At 51.8% G+C, this 5,816-nt stretch overlaps 1 long non-coding RNA gene across 1 annotated transcript; it reads left to right on the top strand.

Moving 5' to 3' along the window:
• The first annotated feature begins 81 nt into the window (after positions 1 to 81).
• LOC113954216 lies at positions 82 to 907 on the top strand. Its single transcript, XR_003530142.1, has 2 exons — positions 82 to 286; positions 757 to 907. It is a non-coding gene; the product is annotated as an uncharacterized LOC113954216 (long non-coding RNA).
• Positions 908 to 5,816: the final 4,909 nt, after the last annotated feature.

Genomic DNA, 5,816 nt, shown 5'->3' with positions numbered 1-5,816 from the left:
CCCCAGAACCACAAGCACCCCTCCAGTCTCTGACCTGGTGTCACCTCTCCAGGGTCCTGGTGTCACCTCTCAGGACCATGAACATCCCTCTGGTCTCTGCTCTCAGTGTCAGCTCTCCAGGGTCTCCAGGCAGATCCCTCCAGCCTCTGCTCTGGTGTCACCTCTCCTGGGTCCCCAGGACCATGAACAAACTCTCTGGTCTCCTCTGTGGTGTCACCTCTCCGGGGTCCCAAGGAGGATCCCTCTGGTCTCTGTTCTCAGTGTCAGCTCTTCAGGGTCCTCAGGAGTGTGATAAACAAAGTCTATAAGTTTCGAATAGTAGTTTATTACATGGAAAAAGCAAGCAGCCGGCTGGGTGACAGAAATGGGGACTAGTTTCCCAAATCTGCACACCCCTACTACAGGGTACATTTAGTATTTATCTTAGCTACTTCATGCATATTAATTATATCATATACATATACATTCTACAGGTTTTTGCTAAGTATTTAATATATGGGTTTTCTTACAGCTAAAGCTAAAAGGGTTATCTCTACCACCAGTCATAATTCATGCATTCTTGGATGAACAGGTGCCTAAAGATTTAAAGTTCCACTATATTTTATTCTTAGGATAGTAGGGAGGTTTTTTTTGACCTTGTAAGGGTCTGATTTATTTCTTTATGGGGGTGTAATTAAGTTTTACAATCCGTTTGTTTTATTTTGATGTAATCACCCATTTGTTTCACGAATCACAATTATTTATATATCACAGGAGGATCCCTCCAGTCTCTGCTCTGGTGTCACCTCTCCAGGTCCCCAGCTGGTGATGCTCAATGGTGCTGCAGGTTTGCTGGCCAGGTGCCTCAGCACAGTCGTGTTCTCTGTTGCAGAAGTGTTGTTGTCCCAGTAAATCACAGCCTGCTTGACTTCCCAGTGTGAGTCCCTTCTTTTGGGGCGGGTTCTTGGTGGGTTTCCCTGGGGACACCTCAGCTGGCTGGATCGTTGTGTGGCTGTGCAACAAAATACCCCCCCCCAAAAAAAACCAAACAAACCATCTTAATTTAGTGCTTGAGTTTAGATCTGGATTTCAAAGTGGAAGGTGCTTCCTTTGGGTTTTGAGGAGCTGGGTTTTGCAAACCCCACATTGCAGAGCACTCTGTAAACCGATGGATCCAGGGTTTTAAAAAACAGGGGAAGTTTGGTTTAATTTGGTTTAATGAAGCAGAGATGGAGCAGAGAATTCCTGCTGCTTTCTCTTATCAGGGCTTTCAGCAATTTACCCCCTCACCTGGGTCATTGTGAGGATGCCAAAAACCCACACCTTCCTTAATTAGCAGTGTAATTACAGGTATTAATGAAGCAGCCATCACATTTGCCAACCCAAAGCGGGATGTAGGAGCTAAGTCACCCCTTATTTTCCTCTTGGCAAGCAAGGACCTGCTTCAGTGCCCTCCTACTTTTGGTGACCTCTGTATATCACAAAAACCAGACAATTCTGGGCCAATTTTCCCCCTCTGGACTCCATCTCCGGAGAGGGAGTGGGTGTCCCAAGGAGGGGAGATGGATGTCTCCAGCCACAGCGTCTCCAGAAGATCCCCCTCAACATTCCCTCTACATCCAAGGGGATTTTCACCCCATTAAGTTATCGCCTTAAGGAAGGGCGCTCCGGTGCTGTTGCCAAGGTGACCGCAAGTGCCTAATTAAGAGAAATTAGTTTGGATACAGTTGTCAGCTGTAGCTTAACAAATAAACCTCTTTACGCCGTGTAAATAAATATTTGCACGCAGCGTCTGCACGGGGAGGGAGAGACTTCCAAGCCCCGGGGAAGCATCGTGCCAAGGGGCGTTTTGGGGAGATAACCGGCCAAATTGGGGCAGCGCTGGTGCAAACCTGCACCCCTGGGGTTGTGGTGGATGGTGGGACCCCGCAGAGACCCCTCCGTGTCCCCACGCCGCGGAGGGGTGATTTTCCTGCCAAACATCCCTCCTGCCACGGCCGCGGCTCCTCCTCCGCAGGGGCTCATTAGCCGGGAACCGGAGGAGCCTTTTCGTGCTTTGAAGGGTTATGAAACCTGCGGGAGAGGGGGAGGACGGGAGAGCTTAAAAAAGAGCCGTCGTGTGTGTGTATGTGTCCCCCCCCGCCCCACAACCAAACCATCGCCTGCCGAAAAGGGCTGGCAGCCGTTCCTGCACAGATTGTGCCTCTGCCCCCGTCCCCCGCCAACCCACCGCCGACGGGCGATGCCTCGGGGTGGAGAACTTTGCTGGGAAACGAGGTTTTTAACAGCATTTGCCATGTTTTTGTGTGTGTGTGTGTGTCCCATTGCTGCTGAGGAGAGTAGGGGGGGCAGAGGCCACGCTGCAGCCACAGACCCACCGGAGCATCCGCAGCTATCCAAGGGCTGTTCCAGGTGCTTTTAGCTCCTGATCTCTCCAGTAGGTGCAACAGAACAACATTACTGCGATGACGGCGTGGGGGGGGGTGTGTCAAAACCCACCAAACCAACCCTCACCCCCAAAACCTGGGCCACCGAGCTGCGTGGGGTTTGTCTTGTATTAACTACAAAATAGTTTTGCTCCGGGGATGCGTTTATCCCTTCGGTTTTTTCCCCAATCCCAGGACCCGGGCACGCCGGCGGGGGATGCAGCCGGTTGGTGCTGTGGGCTCCATCGCTCCTGAAATAGAGCTCAGGGGCAGCTTTCGGGTGTCGGAGGCATCTGAGTGAAGTCATGTGGATGTTATGCAAGACTTGATGATAGGTTGTAAACAGCTATTAAAGTGATTGGCAGGCCCGGGACGAAGTTTGTTTGGGGGGGGGGGGGGGGGGGGGAAGAAAGGGGAAAGATGAGTAATAATGATTAAAATAATTATCAAATCGAGACGTTCCATAAATTACAGGAAAAGTTTTGCGAGGAGGGAGGAAGATGAAGAAACCGCATCCGAGCGCTTCCCTGAGCTGGGGGTTGGGAGGATGGGACAGATACTGAGCACATGAAGTTTGGAAAGGAGGGTTTCGCTTCCTCAGACCCAGGTAAAAAGCAATTCCAGCTGAAATTTGGCAGATTTGGGTTCGCTGAGTGCTGCTCGGTGCTGGCACCCCCAAAACCCAAGGGCTGAGCAGCCCGAGGAGAACAGCCCCGAGTTAATTAGGAGAAACAAGCAGATTATGGGGAAGACAGCTTCTATTTATATATAAATACTTCAGTAATCAGCAGCGAAGGGCAAGGGAAATCCAATAGAAATATGTGACTGTTTAAGAAGCTTTTTGAGCAAAATGTTACACAATCAGCTGCATTTTTCTGGCTCTCACTCCAAGTCCCAGAAATTAAGGGGGGAAAAAAAAAAAGAGTGACCCTGAGCAGAAGGAAGGAGAAGGGATTTCTAGAGGCTTCTGCCCATCAGATAAGGAGGAATGAGGAGTCTTGGGAGCCTAAAAGCCAATCCCCTGGGTGCATTGCAGCGCCCGCCAGAAGCTCACTTTGACCCCCAAACTCCTCAGCTCAGCACCCGAAAACCAAAAAGCTCCACCACACTTTTCAATCCTGTGGGGACAATGTGGAAATACAGACATACACAGGTGGATTTCACATGGCAAAAAAGATGCCTGGAGCTTTGCTGTGTTCTCAGGGTGCTGTCAGTGGGTGCTGACACGGAGCAGAAATAGCTGCCGGTCCCCCTGCGATTTCACACGTCGCCCTCGCCACCTCCCACAGCTCTGCTGCACCCCAGCAAAACAGACACTCTGGGGAGGCTTTGGGGGTCTCACACGTGCAGTTCACTGGGCAGCACCTTAATAATGCCTTTTAGGGGCAATCAGATGGTCGCATCCTCATTTTGGAGCCGGGAGCTCTTCAAGGGCCTGAGGTTTGGGTTCTTTTGGGTTGTTTTCCCTCTCTGTGCTCACTCCCAGCACAGCTGCACTAAGTTTTTGTGATTTTTTTTTTATCCTGAAGGCAATATAAGGTCCAAGTCCAAGGTTTAGGGGATCTCAGGGGAGGGATAGGTGCATGCTTTTGGTGTCTAACCCTGCCAGTGAGCTGGTTGTCCCAGTGCTCTGCTTTTTGGGACTATTGTTGTCCCTGTTGTGCCATTCCCCATGTAAGGAAGGAGGATAGAAATTTGTCCCCTTGTCTGCAGGGAGCTGGATTCACTGTCCAGGGGTCACTGGTGTTTGCTTTGGGGCCTGAGTGTGCCTATGGCTTTGCAACATTGATTTTAGGGGTTGCATTTAAATCAGGAGAATCACCCCTCCTGTGCAATGACTTTTTCTGGTTTTCTGTCTTCTGTGCCACCTGTAAAGTCACCTCTGCCATGGGAAGTGTGAGCTGGGCTGGGATGCACATGAGTCCTGCAAGTGCTTTTCTGCTCCATGCACAGACTTTTGGGGCCCCTCCAATTGTCAAAGTCATTAAATCTCTTCAACACATGGATGTGATATTACAGATGTTTAGAACACTAAGATAGATGTCTGTGAGCTTCCCTGGTCGTTAAATTAGGGGATTTCTTGGCTTTTTGCTGTTAACCCTTTCTGTGCACGAGGCAGGAAAATAAGGGGTGCAGGTAGCAGGAGTGTGTGGGTTTGTGGGATGGGAAGGTGTTGGGGTCAAAACATGCATCAACCCCAAGGCAGTAGGGCACAGGCCATGGAAATCCTGTAAAGGAATCCTGGAGAGGGTGTAAATCCCTTGGGAGAGGTGCTCTGGTTGGGATTGCAGGTCCATGCAACCCTCTCTTGCTGTGTGCTTGTGATAGCTTGTGATGAGCTGGTGCCAAAGCACCACGATGAGTAGAAACAATTGTGTTTTGGGGCATAAACAGGGTGAGCTGCCCTGTGCAAAATTATCAGGGGTTTGGCCAAATGCACCTCTAGGTGCTGATGTGGTGCTGGTTTAAAAGCAGTGCTTATTCCTCTGGGATGAGGACTGGGAGCTGCAGGCTGGTGCTCACCCACAGGAGTCCTGCTCTGCAGAGGCTCCCCAGGAGTGGGTGATGCTGCTCCCAACCTGCCTGAACCCTGCAAGGTGCTTCCCCAACACCTGCTTGGTTAAAAGGCTTTAGAAGATGGTCTTCCCTGGGGATAACTCCAATTCCAGGTCTGGAAGTGGAGGCAGGCGAGTGTGCTGGATGCCATAGGGCTGGTGTGCAGGCTGCTCGCTGGCTCTGGGGATTCTGGCAGCTTTTCTCCAGCTGTGATGGATTGAATTCCTGCTATTTTGGGTCTCTCCAGCAAAGATGGTGAAGGGATGGGGTCAGTCATGCTTCAGGGGGGCTGCATCACCTCTTTTAGGAATGGCTCTGGCTGCACAATATCCCTGCCGTGGATCCTGCGGGATTCCCCTGTGGGATACGGGCTCTGGCTACGGATCCCATCCCACGGCGCGGCTTCAGGGCCGTGATTCCCGCTCGTTTTCCCTCTTTCCTTGGGGCTGTGCTCGCTGCTGCTGCTTATGCAAGCGCCGGGAGCCTTGTGTAACAGTGCCGCAGCCGGCTGCACGGCCGCGGGGGTGGGCGGCTGCCTCCGGATCATTCCCTGGATGTGTGTTTTCCTGGCGTTCAGGGCTGTAGGATGGGTGCCTTGGGGTCTTGTGGCTGTTTGCTCCCGGCCAGAGAGAGGGAAGGCTGTAGCAGAGCTCCAGGCTTCCTGGCTGCGCTGGGAATTGAACTGGGAATGCTGATACACCTGGAATGGGCTGATGAGGATCTGGGCTGGGCAGAGGCGATGGGATGGGGGGCAGCTTCCCAAATGCCCTGACAGGGCTGTCCTGGGGGATTTGCTTTGGGTCACAGCTCTGAGAGCTCGGTCTCAGCCTCCCCTTGCTCCTGGGGCACCGAGGT

Source organism: Corapipo altera, unplaced genomic scaffold (assembly GCF_003945725.1).
Source record: "Corapipo altera isolate COAL_440 unplaced genomic scaffold, ASM394572v1 301, whole genome shotgun sequence".
NCBI classification, from domain to species: domain Eukaryota; kingdom Metazoa; phylum Chordata; class Aves; order Passeriformes; family Pipridae; genus Corapipo; species Corapipo altera.
This window is presented reverse-complemented; position numbering and strand designations above follow the sequence as displayed.